The following is a 13,925-nucleotide window of genomic DNA, read 5'->3' as shown; positions in this document are numbered from 1 at the left end:
TCAAATAGTATATAGCTATTAGATTTATATGTGGCTAAATATAAATTTTTTTCAAAGATTTCAGATTATTATAAATTAATATCCAATCAGTTTATCACAGTAAAAATAATATTAAAAGTAACATTCCCTACTTGCTATTTACAATTACATGCATTGTCAGACATTCGTTAATATAAGTCTTCAATATAAAAATAATAATTATATATTGTTTAATTTCATCTAGATTTTGATCGGACTAAAAATGAAAAACATAAGCAATAGGTTTTTTTTTTTCCTCTTTGGCCAAACGAATATGCGCAATGCTAGGAAATTTGGAAAAGTCCGGTTTGAATCTACAGATTGGATTTTGACAACTTGGGTGGAAAGAAACCAAGGTTTAGAAAATACAAGCGTCTTTGGCCTTTCTTGCTCATGGTTACGTGATTAAGTAACATGGGCTTATGGTCTGGAAAAGGTTTATGGCCTAAAATTGGCTCTCGTCGACAAGTTAATGTACTCAAGAATCGCTTCTACTCTCCCACATATTGTCACCAATTCTCAATTTGCATTGCACGGGCTTCTTTTTTATATTTTCTTTGTAAAAGTAGACATCTACATAGAAGGGGAAAATTATCCAAAAAGTCCTAAGAGCGCGTTTGGTAACCAGCAAAACAGTAACTATTTCTATTCTTTTGTTTCCAGAATCAGTATTGGAACAAAAATCCGTTTGGTAAATATTTTGATCCCAGGCACAAATTTGCAAAAATTTATTCCTAGAATCAGTTTTGGAACAGAATCAAGAAGTAAAAAACAGTTGCTTCTTGATTCTGGGAACAAGAATCAGAAATGGAAAAGAAATTTTCTTCTTCTTCTTCCTGACCTGTGGTAGGTCGCCGGCCACCGGCGACCGGCCACAGGCCAAAGCCGGCGAGGGCGTCGCGGCCCTCGTCAGATTTGGCGTGGGCGGCGACGAGGGTGGCGGCGAGGGTCTAGCCCTCGCCAGATCCAGCGAGGGCGGCACTCGCACAGGCTGCGAGCCGCCCTCACCAGATCTAGCGAGGGTCTAGCCCTTGCCCAGGTGGCGAGGGTCTAGCCCTTGCCGGAGCCGACGAGGGTGGCCCTCGCCTATGGCCAGCAAGGGTCGCGACACTCTTGCTGGCCCTGGCCTGTGGCCAGTCGCCAGCGCCGGCAACTTGGCCATGGCCAAGGAAGGGGAAGAAGAAAGAAAAAAATAGAAAAATAAAAAGAAAGAAATATTAAAAAATTCAAAACATTATTAATAAAAAGAAATTTTTTGCAGTTACGAAACGCGTTTCTGTTCTTTTTCTATTCCAATAATAGAAATTTTGGGCAGTTACCAAATACCTTCAAATGCTTAGAAATTGTTCCCGATTACGGAACAAAAAAAAATCATTTTTGAATAGAAATTATTTTCAGGAATAGAATGGCTGCCAAACGCACCATAAATCTATTGCACTTGTGCCAGTTTAGTTGTAAATCTTTGAATTTTGCCAATTGAGTCCTAAATGAGGCGAGTACTCAATTTTTCCATTTGAGTTCTAAAAGAAGACATTTGCATAGAAGGCGAGGACCCTCGTCGGTCCTAACTCCAAAACCCTTGAAAAAAAATGAAAGAAAAGGAAAAAAAAGAAAATAACCATAAAAATTCAAAAATTATTAAAAAATATCCACGTCAGTGCCGGCTGTGCTACGTCAGCAATTTCTGCCCAAAATTGAAAGGATGGATTAAAAAATTGAAAGTCCTAAACGAGGCGAGTACTCAAGTTTGCCATTTGAGTCCTAAAAGAAGACATCTACATAGAAGGCGAGGACCCTCGCCGGCCCCAACTCCAAAACCCCTAAAAAAACAAAGAAAAGGAAAAAAAAAGAAAAAAATTATAAAAATTCAAAAAATTATTAAAATATTATTAAAAAATATCTATGTCAGCGCCGGGTGTACCACGTCAGCAATTTCAACCCGAAATTGAAATGATGGATTCAATTGGAAATTGTCAGAAGGTTTATGACTCAATTGGCAAAATTGAAAGGTTTATTACTGAATTGACAAAAGTACAATAGGTGTGACATTCCGAAATTCCACCAATTGGAATTTATTGAATAAATGAGTTTTATGAGATGTGCTCGCAGTAAATTCTCGCCCGGAATTGATCATTCCTGGGAATGCTAACCATTAGGGAAAGGCTAATAGGGGAATTAAATTCGCGCGACTAAAGGAAATTCGATCGTGAATGGATTTCGACCATTAAATCGCGGAAGTGATATTTTGAGCCACTGTTGGTCGATCCAAGGATAGTTAGGGGTCAGTTCGCCACTGTCCTAGTAGTGGATCGCGGGTGATTCCGTTGGACCACGAAACGACTTGACGAATGATTATGAAATTATACCGAACGATCGTACCCCTCGGATCAAGTGATGGATCTTCGCGATTTTAATGACAACCGAGGTCGTCACGCACCGAACGGCCTTGCACGTGACTCGATTTAGTATCAGTCATGAGTCGATTTCGCGAATTTCCCCAGCAAGCCGCCCGTTAGCTCGAAAAACGCTCGAGTTGCGTTTAATAGAATTTAATTATTGAATTTTTGCCCAAATTGGACACCGGAAAATTAGGAAGTCACGCCGGAACGTTAGGACGACGTTGCACGTGACACGTGCGAATTTTTTGTGCGCTCAAATCCTTCGGAAAAATTCGATTTGGACAAGAAACGGAGGAAGTGACCAAAATACCCCTAGGATTTATTAAAGGGCAAGCTTTAAGGGTAAAGGGCATTTTGGTAATTTTGCCCTAAAATTTTGATTGGACAATTTTACCCTTGGACTTTTTGAGAAATTACGAGTATGCCCTTGGATATTTTTGGCAAGATTCGATCTGGGCCGTTGATTTCAAGATTAGATCGAATCTGGACCGTCGGATCAAAATTTTGAGAGAGGGGCATTTTGGTAAAATGCCAAAAAGGGGTCAAATTTCCTATTTAGGTCTAAAATTGACCATTCTCTCTCCTCCATCTTCCTCTCTCTCCCCGTGAATTTCCCCTCCCCCTTCTTGGCCGTGAACTCCTCCCTCTCCACCGATTTCTCTCTCTCTCCCTTTGCCGTCGCCGCCGCGCCGGACCGCCGATCGCCGGTCACGCCCGCAAGCCGCCGCCGTCCGCTCGCCGAACCGCACCACGCCGCCCCCCCCCCCCCCCCAAGCCGCCGTTCTCTCTCTCTCCCTCTCGGTCTTTCTCTCTTGGCCGTGAGCCCCCAACCACCACCCAAGCCGCGCCGTCGCCACCCAAGCCGATCGCCGCCACCCGGGAGCCGTACGTCGTCGCCGCCGTTCCCGATTAAGTGCCGCCGCTTTCCGTTCTAGCCGCGATAGTCTAGAACGCGGGTAAATCGCGCTCTAAACCCAACTTACGACTTCGGGTATCGACGGGCGATTTTTGGGCGAAATCTGTATAAAACTAGGTGCGGAATGGCATGAATTGAGAGTAGAAATTTTATGGCGGGCCTTGGGATTTAATTCGGGCATTATTTATTGGAAATTAGAAAATAACAGTGGCTGTGATTTACTGTTCACGGGGCTATGATGATTTGTTCGGGATGCAAGTTGGATTTTTAGAACCATTATTTAATGGCGAGAAAGTGTCGTGAAGGATCGGAATTAATCCGACGCCATTTGGTTGGAGAAAACTGGCAATTTACGTGTTTTAGGCATGTTTGAATTATTCTGGTTGGGGTTGATTTAATTGAGGGCTTATTTGTGTGTTTATATAGTGGACATATGTCTGTTTGGTGCACGCGTGGGCCAGATTGAATTAATTGTTGATATTGGCCATGTGGATTGTTGAGTGAACTCTATCTGCGTGTGACTCGACGCGTAGACGGATCGCGTGTGTTGGGCTAGTTGCGTGTGGTAAATGCATATCGAGTATGTGCATGAGTAAGGAGAAGTTGTGGTGTGACAAGTGATTGTGGGAAAGTATGCGAAGGTGTGACAGTACGAGAATGGGATCGAGCCGAGTATCGTAAACTCGGGCAGCGATCACGTAGGTCTGTTGCATTTGGCACAGGCTGAGGCTTGAAAAGCAAGTATGAGAATCGGCCCGAGGCATGATCAGCTCGGGTGAGACCGGGATTGGACCGAGGCATCATAAGCTCGGGTTCCAATCATGTAGGCCTGTCGCATTTGGCGCTGGCTGAGTTGGGATCGGGCCTGGAGCGTGTGATGCTCAGGTCGCGATTGGGGCCTGAGGCGTGAACGGGTACGCGGGCCGGATGTGGTGAATGATCGCAGTGTGCCTGAGGCGTGTACTTCAACGCGGGTCACTGGCGAGGAATATGAAAGAGGAATGAGGATGGAAGGAACAGTGGGATGAGAATGGTACATGCGCGTGTTTGCATCTGATGTAATTGTGATTGAGTGCAGGTGTGCGCGTGATTGAGCCTGACCATATTAATTGATGTGCCTGCTTTGTGATTACTTAATGTACGTGAATGTGTGTGATTGCGTAATTGTCTGGAGGTACGTGATAGCCTAGGTTGGGTTTAGGGGTGTACTTGCTGAGATATAATCTCATGGTTGTGTAAACCAACAATTTTCAGAACCCCGACCTGAGCGATGAACCCTCCACCACCGCGACCAGTACGTTTTGGAGTACCAATGCATACGGAGTATGAGGTAGCTGAGTTTCCAATGGGTGACGGGATGATCTGAATAAGACACGCGACGACCGTGTTTGTAGAAGTGGGAAAGCTTGCCTTGGATGAGAACCGTTTTTGAGGTTGAACGTCAGGTCATCGACTCCTTTTTTATTTTGGTAGTTTCAGTAAAGTGTGTACTGGCAGTCAGAGGTTTGTTTTATTGTATATATGGTGGAACAAGTTGAACAAGAAATGGAAATGTATATTCTCCCAATTCTCCTCAGTTTAAGTTTGTCCGGGTGTTTTATGGTTTTCGTTTGCGCGATTAAATCTCTGATGTTTAGTTGAGGTCGGCGATAACCTGGGACGTCGCAACTGCTCGACTAGAGGCAGGATGTCGCGGGCTCGACAGGGGTTCGGGGCGTGACATCCCCGTTTGAATTGGTATCAGAGCAAGGTCAGCTCGATCTAGAATTGGTCGAAACTTGGATTGATAAGGAGCAGAAACCTTGGGGTAGTAATTGGAGAGATCTCAGTGGGTGTAGGGTAGAGTAAGCTACACGTGCCTCCAGATTGGTTGTTGTGATTGTTTGTGTAAGTCAATTGTGTGTGGTAATTGAATTGCAGGTGTGTCTGGACCTGAGGTAAGTGTTAGACTTTGGTGATTGTGATTTCGTGATGGGTAGTGGGGAAATGCTTGCTGAGCGAGCTTTCGTGTTAATTCGCTGCTTAGAATTTGATTGAGCTAGTTGGTTTAGACCGTTAATTCCTGAGTGGAATTACAACAGGTAGTAGAGTGGTAGAATCGTGACGATGAGCAGCGAAGGAAGAGGAGTAGGAAGAGTCCCAAAAAGGGGCGCTGGTAGAGGATCCAGGGGTAGAGGACGCGCTCGAGCTAGAGCCTTAGAAGATCTTGGAATGGGTGCTGGAGCGATGGAAAATTTAAGAGTTGATGCTGGAGTAGCAGCAAACCCCAGAATAGAAGTTAGACCTGTTATGGACCCGAGAATGGAAGCTGTAATGAGAACGTTGGAACGGATTGGTGATATAATAGAACGGCAGACTCAGGAGCGAGCTGCTCCGATTGCCCAAGCTGCCGAGGCTGTTGCTGTTGCTGATAATAACGAGAACCAAGGTTAGGGGCAAGTGGTTGCTAATAGACCTATGCACCAGTTGGTAGAGCAGTTTATTAAGTTGAAACCACCTAAGTTTTCTGGGAAAGGAGATCCTGAGGCTGCACCTCGGTGGGTAGAGGAACTGGAGAAGGCTTTTGAGGTGCTGGAGTGCAATGATCATGAGAGGGTGACTTTAGCAGTCTATCAGCTGCAGGATAATGCAAACGATTGGTGGAAAGTCACTAGGGATAGGATTTTTCCTGAAGGTACAGCCAAGACTTGGGCTGTTTTTATCGAGAGTTTTTATGAGAAATACTTTTTAGCTAGTGCTAGAGAGAGAAAACTCGCGGAATTTATGAGACTCCGCCAAGGTCAGATGACGGTAGATCAGTATGAGGCGTAATTTGCGAGATTGTCTAAGTTTGCACCGAGAATGGTGGAACATCCTGAGGATAAGGCGCGAAGATTTCTAGGTGGGTTGAGAGTTGACCTTCGTAGTCAGTTGTTACTGGTAAATTTAGGAACGTACGAGCAGATATTCGATAGAGCCCAGATTTTGGAGCGAGACCAGGTGGATAGGGCCACCGCATCTGGGTCGAGATTTGTCCAAGGTTGGAATAACCGTAATCCGGGAAAGAGGCCGATGGTGGATAATAGGCGTTTTACTCCACCAGTTAAAAGGAATATTGGAAAGCCAATCCGGATTGGGAATGGTCTGTGTAGGATTTGTGGAGGTCGACATGGAAACGGGCCTTGTCCAACCAGGGGTGGAGCTTGCTTTGGATGTGGAGGATTTGGGCATCATATAAAGAATTGCCCCAATTCCAGGCAGAATAGACTGCTCGCTTTGCCGCCACCTCGGAATGAGAATCAGACGGGAGTGGCCCAGATAGCGAATCTGAATCAGAATAGGCCTCCAGCGCAAGGACGAGTGTATGTGATGGCCAGACGAGAGGCTGAGAATGCACCGGGGGTTGTCACAGGTACGATTTCTCTGTGCAACCATGCTGCGTATGCTTTATTTGATCATGGAGCGTCGCATTCCTTTATATCGAAACAGTTTGTGGAGTTAGTGGGAATAGAACCGCAATTGCTTGATATTGTGCTATGTGTGACGACTCCTTTAAACGATAAGATGTTGATATCTCTGGGTTGTCCAAACTGTAAGATTGTGATTGGGAATAGGGAGGAATTGATTGATTTGGCGATTCTAGACATGTATGATTTTGACGTGATAGTAGGGATGGATTGACTGTCTAAGCAGAGGGCCGTAATGGATTGCAACAGCAGGATGATCCAATTTAATCCCGTTGGACATCCGGAATTTAAATTTGTGGAAAGTCGAGGAGGACCCTCGATTCCGTTGATATCCTCGGTGGAAATGGCAAAATTGTTGAATGAAGGATGTCAAGGATTTCTAGCTGTAGTAATGGATTCGACGGCTGAAGAGCCGAGACTTGAGGATATAGCGGTAGTGTGTGAATATCCCGATGTGTTTCCTCAAGAATTACCGGGATTACCGCCGGAAAGGGAAGTAGAGTTTGTAATCGAGTTGGCACCTGGAACTGAGCCAATCTCGAAGGCACCTTATAGAATGTCGCTATCGGAGTTAAAGGAATTAAAGGTGCAGATGCAAGAGTTGTTAGATAAGGGGTTTATCCGTCCCAGTGCGTCTCCGTGGGGAGCGCCAGTTCTATTTGTAAGGAAGAAAGATGGATCATTGAGATTGTGTATTGATTACAGGCAGCTGAATCAGGTGACAATAAAAAATAAGTATCCCTTGCCGAGGATTGACGATTTGTTTGATCAGTTACAAGGGGCTTCGGTATTCTCAAAAATTGATTTGAGAACGGGGTATCATCAGTTGAGAATTAGGAAGGAGGATGTACCGAAGGCGGCATTTAGGACGAGATACGGACATTATGAATTTACGATGATGCCGTTCGGATTAACGAACGCCCCTGCTGCCTTTATGGATTTAATGAATCGGGTGTTTAAGGAATTCTTAGATCAGTTTGTGATTGTCTTTATCGACGATATACTTGTATACTCGAAAAGCCGGCAGGAGCACGAATTTCATCTGCATAGAGTGTTGCAGACTTTGAGGAAGCACGCACTGTGTGCTAAGTTTAGCAAGTGCGAGTTTTGGCTTAGTCGAGTAGCGTTTCTCGGTCATGTAATTTCCGGAGAAGGAATTTATGTGGATCCGTCGAAGATTGAGGCTTTGACAAAGTGGCCTAGACCGACAACGGTAACAGAAGTTCGGAGTTTTCTGGGTCTGGCTGGATATTACCGTCGCTTTGTGGAAGGATTTTCGGCAATAGCAATGCCGTTGACTCAATTATTGGAGAAGGAGAATAGATTTGAATGGACAGATCAGTGCGAAGGAAGTTTTCAGGAGTTGAAGCGGAGGTTGACAACGGCACCAGTGTTGACGATTCCATCAGGACTTGGAGGGTATGAGATATACAGTGATGCGTCGTTGAAGGGATTATGGTGTGTGTTGATGCAACATGGGCGAGTGTAGCCTATGCATCCAGGCAGTTGAGGCCACATGAATTGAATTATCCGACGCACGACTTGGAATTAGCCGCAATAGTGTTCGCCCTGAAGATTTGGCGACATTATTTATGCGGAGAGAGATTTCAGATCTATACTGACCATCAGAGCCTCAAGTATTTATTTTCACATAAAGAGTTGAATATGAGGCAGCGACGTTGGATGGAATTGTTAAAAGATTATGATTGTGATATTCTGTATCACCCTGGAAAGGCAAACCGAGTCGCGGATGCGTTGAGCCGGAAATCAAGCATCGCGCATTTAATGGTCAAGGAGTGGATCCTGTTGGAGAATGTGCGAGATTCCGAGTTCAAGTTGGAAGTAAGTCGAGTTTCAAGCCGGTTAGCGACGTTAAGGATTGAGCCGGAGATCCAGGCTAAAGTTAAAGCTTTGCAGTCTACGGACCCAGAGATACAGAAGGTTATTGAGATGGACGTTACTAAGAGGAAGCCGGATTTTCAGGTATCTGAGAACGGTATGTTGAAATTTCGTGGAAGGTTATGTGTGCAAGACGATGCGGGAGTTAAGGAAGAAATTTTATCCGAAGCGCATCGTAGTCAGTACAGTATTCACCCCGGCAGTACCAAAATGTACAGGAATTTGAGACAATTTTATTGATGGAATGGTATGAAGTCGGATATAGCTAAGCACGTGGCTAAGTGCCTGACGTGTCAGCAGGTGAAAGCGCAACATTATAAGCCTGGAGGATTGTTGCGACCGTTGGAAATCCCAGAGTGGAAATGGGAGCATATAACCATGGATTTTGTGCTGGGATTGCCGAGAAGTCAAAGAGGTCATGACACCATTTGGGTGATTGTCAACAGATTAACTAAGTCGGCACACTTTTTGACAGTGCGAAAGGATTTCGCGTTAGAACGGTATGCAGAGTTGTACGTGCAGCAGATAGTTCGCCTGCATGGGGTACCAGTATCTATAACATCGGATCGTGATCCTAGGTTTACCGCCAATTTTTGGAAAAGTCTGCAGACGGCGTTAGGATCCAAGTTGCAGTTTAGTACAGCTTATCATCCTCAGACGGATGGCCAGTCTCAGAGGACGATTCAGACGCTAGAGGATATGCTCAGGGCATGTGTGCTGGATTTTCAAGGTAAATGGGAAGAGCAACTGCCCTTAGTGGAGTTTGCTTACAATAACAGCTTCCAGCAGAGCATTGGAATGGCGCCCTTTGAAGCGCTATATGGCCGTGCTTGTAGAACACCCGTGTGTTGGGACGAAGTGGGAGAACGAGCTATAACAAGGCCGGAGTTGGTTGAGCAGTCGATCGAAGCAGTTAAGATCATTCGTGAAAGGCTGAAGACAGCGCAGAGCCGTCAAAAGAGTTACGCAGACAGAAGGCGAAGACCTCTGGAATTCCAAGTAGGGGATCACGTATTTCTAAAAGTGTCGCCCATGCGAGTATTGTCCCGGTTTGGTAAGAAGAGGAAGTTGAGTCCGAGATATGTGGGACCCTTTGAAGTGCTAGAAAGAATTGGAGATCTGGCGTATCGCCTTGCGTTACCGCCGAATATGTCGCAGGTGCATAACGTGTTTCACGTATCAATGTTGAGGAAATATGAACCGGACCTGACGCATGTATTGAATTATGAAGAGATAGAAGTGGATGATAAGGTATCGTATGTCGAGAGACCGGTCAGGGTTGAAGATCGGAAAGAACGGGTTCTGAGAAATAAGACGATCCCAATGGTCAAGGTTATCTGGGAGCACCACGGGACTGAAGGCGCAATCTGGGAAAGCGAAGAAATGATGCAACGTCAGTACCCCCAGTTGTTTGAGTAGCAGTAATAATTGTAAATTTTGAGTAGTAGTGAGATTGTAAATTTCGAGGACGAAATTTTATAAGGGGGGAAGATTGTGACATTCCGAAATTCCACCAATTGGAATTTATTGAATAAATGAGTTTTATGAGATGTGCTCGCAGTAAATTCTCGCCCGGAGCTGATTATTCCTGGAAATGCTAACCATTAGGGAAAGGCTAATAGGGGAATTAAATTCACGCGACTAAAGGAAATTCGATCGTGAATGGATTTCGACCATTAAATCGCGGAAGTGATATTTTGAGCCACTGTTGGTTGATCTAAGGATAGTTAGGGGTCAGTTCGCCACTGTCCTAGTAGTGGATCACGGGTGATTCCGTTGGACCACGAAACGACTTGACGAATGATTCTGAAATTATATCGAAAGATCGTACCCCTCAGATCAAGTGATGGATCTTCGCGATTTTAATGACAACCGAGGTCGTCATGCACCGAAAGGACTTGCACGTGACTCGATTTAGTATCAGTCATGAGTCGATTTCGCGAATTTCCCCAGCAAGCCGCCCGTTAGCTCGAGAAACGCTCGAGTTGCGTTTAATAGAATTTAATTATTGAATTTTTGCCCAAATTGGACACCGGAAAATTAGGAAGTCACGCCGGAACGTTAGGACGACGTTGCACGTGACACGTGCGAATTTTTGGTGCGCTCAAATCCTTCGGAAAAATTCGATTTGGACAAGAAACGGAGGAAGTGACCAAAATACCCCTAGGATTTATTAAAGGGCAAGCTTTAAGGGTAAAGGGCATTTTGGTAATTTTGCCCTAAAATTTTGATTGGACAATTTTACCCTTAGACTTTTTGAGAAATTACGAGTATGCCCTTGGATATTTTTGGCAAGATTCGATCTGGGCAGTTGATTTCAAGATTAGATCGAATCTGGACCGTCGGATCAAAATTTTGAGAGAGGGGCATTTTGGTAAAATGCCAAAAAGGGGTCAAATTTCCTATTTAGGTCTAAAATTGACCATTCTCTCTCCTCCATCTTCCTCTCTCTCCCCGTGAATTTCCCCTCCCCCTTCTTGGCCGTGAACTCCTCCCTCTCCACCGATTTCTCTCTCTCTCCCTTTGCCGTCGCCGCCGCGCCGGACCGCCGATCGCCGGTCACGCCCGCAAGCCGCCGCCGTCCGCTCGCCGAACCGCACCACGCCCCCCCCAAGCCGCCTTTCTCTCTCTCTCCCTCTCGGTCTTTCTCTCTTGGCCGTGAGCCCCCAACCACCACCCAAGCCGCGCCGTCGCCACCCAAGCCGATCGCCGCCACCCGGGAGCCGTACGTCGTCGCCGCCGTTCCTGATTAAGTGCCGCCGCTTTCCGTTCTAGCCGCGATAGTCTAGAACGCGGGTAAGTCGCGCTCTAAACCCAACTTACGACTTCGGGTATCGACGGGCGATTTTTGGGCGAAATCTGTATAAAACTAGGTGCGGAATGGCATGAATTGAGAGTAGAAATTTTATGGCGGGCCTTGGGATTTAATTCGGGCATTATTTATTGGAAATTAGAAAATAACCGTGGCTGTGATTTACTGTTCACGGGGCTATGATGATTTGTTCGGGACGCAAGTTGGATTTTTAGAACCATTATTTAATGGCGAGAAAGTGTCGTGAAGGATCGGAATTAATCCGACGCCATTTGGTTGGAGAAAACTGGCAATTTACGTGTTTTAGGCATGTTTGAATTATTCTGGTTGGGGTTGATTTAATTGAGGGCTTATTTGTGTGTTTATATAGTGGACATATGTCTGTTTGGTGCACGCGTGGGCCAGATTGAATTAATTGTTGATATTGGCCATGTGGATTGTTGAGTGAACTCTATCTGCGTGTGACTCGACGCGTAGACGGATCGCGTGTGTTGGGCCAGTTGCGTGTGGTAAATGCATATCGAGTATGTGCATGAGTAAGGAGAAGTTGTGGTGTGACAAGTGATTGTGGGAAAGTATGCGAAGGTGTGATAGTACGAGAATGGGATCGAGCCGAGTATCGTAAACTCGGGCAGCGATCACGTAGGTCTGTTGCATTTGGCACAGGCTGAGGCTTGAAAAGCAAGTATGAGAATCGGCCCGAGGCATGATCAGCTCGGGTGAGACCGGGATTGGACCGAGGCATCATAAGCTCGGGTTCCAATCATGTAGGCCTGTCGCATTTGGCGCGGGCTGAGTTGGGATCGGGCCTGGGGCGTGTGATGCTCAGGTCGCGATTGGGGCCTGAGGCGTGAACGGGTACGCGGGCCGGATGTGGTGAATGATCGCAGTGTGCCTGAGGCGTGTACTTCAACGCGGGTCACTGGCAAGGAATATGAAAGAGGAATGAGGATGGAAGGAACAGTGGGATGAGAATGGTACATGCGCGTGTTTGCATTTGATGTAATTGTGATTGAGTGCAGGTGTGCGCGTGATTGAGCCTGACCATATTAATTGATGTGCCTGCTTTGTGATTACTTAATGTACGTGAATGTGTGTGATTGCGTAATTGTCTGGAGGTACGTGATAGCCTAGGTTGGGTTTAGGGGTGTACTTGCTGAGATATAATCTCATGGTTGTGTAAACCAACAATTTTCAGAACCCCGACCTGAGCGATGAACCCTCCACCACTGCCACCAGTACGTTTTGGAGTACCAATGCATACGGAGTATGAGGTAGCTGAGTTTCCGATGGGTGACGGGATGACCTGGATAAGACACGCGACGACCGTGTTTGTAGAAGTGGGAAAGCTTGCCTTGGATGAGAACCGTTTTTGAGGTTGAACGTCAGGTCATCGACTCCTTTTTGATTTTGGTAGTTTCAGTAAAGTGTGTACTGGCAGTCAGAGGTTTGTTTTATTGTATATATGGTGGAACAAGTTGAACAAGAAATGGAAATGTATATTCTCCCAATTCTCCCCAGTTTAAGTTTGTCCGGGTGTTTTATGGTTTCCGTTTGCGCGATTAAATCTCTGATGTTTAGTTGAGGTCGGCGATAACCTGGGACGTCGCAACTGTTCGACCGGAGGCGGGATGTCGCGCGCTCGACGGGGGTTCGGGGCGTGACAATAGGTTTAGGACTCAATTTTTCCCTATGTGGAAGCACGTTCAGAGTCTCGAAAGCACCACGCACATTTCGATTATCTTTTGTCATTCTAGTTATAATTATTCATAAATCATTTACATGACCCATTTACATGATATGAATAGACAGAGTACAAGCTATAAAGAAATCCCAGGGTTTTTCCGATCCTTGAAGTCAAAAGGATTTTTTGCAAGGCCCAACAATTAGGTCCTTTGTAAATTACGTCCTTCTACGTCGAACAATTCCAGGTCTCTGACAAACCCCCATGTTTCTAAATATTCCTTATAAATTCATTTGATTACTCTTTAGATCTTGGTGGAGGTGGTGGTTGTCGAGATGGGCTGATGGCAAATAAACAATGGGAAACGGACAGAACGGGAAATGAGCAGCTAATATAAGACTTCGATAAGTTTCTAAATTTGTGCGAACAGGGCATAACCTGGTAACTAACGTCACCCCCGTGTGTGTATATATATAGATGCTTTTTAGTGGGGGAAGAATAGCAAGGAGTTGCCTTGTATTTTAGTGGGAAGAATAGCACGGAGTTAGGAAGAAGAGCAAGGAGTCCACTAAAATACAAGGCTAGCAAGGAGTTGCCTTGTATTTTAGTGGGAAGAATAGCACGGAGTTAGGAAGAAGAGCAAGGAGTCCACTAAAATACAAGGCAACTCCTTGCTATTCTTCTCCCACTAAAAAGCTTCTATATATACATGTATGACTTTTGTTCTTCTCACAGGTGACATTCAAAATCT

This window comes from Syzygium oleosum, unplaced genomic scaffold, assembly GCF_021117445.2.
Source record: "Syzygium oleosum isolate NSW1041296 unplaced genomic scaffold, Sole_v2.1 Sole_v2.02, whole genome shotgun sequence".
In the NCBI taxonomy this organism is placed as follows: domain Eukaryota; kingdom Viridiplantae; phylum Streptophyta; class Magnoliopsida; order Myrtales; family Myrtaceae; genus Syzygium; species Syzygium oleosum.
Note: the sequence above shows the minus strand (reverse complement) of the source record.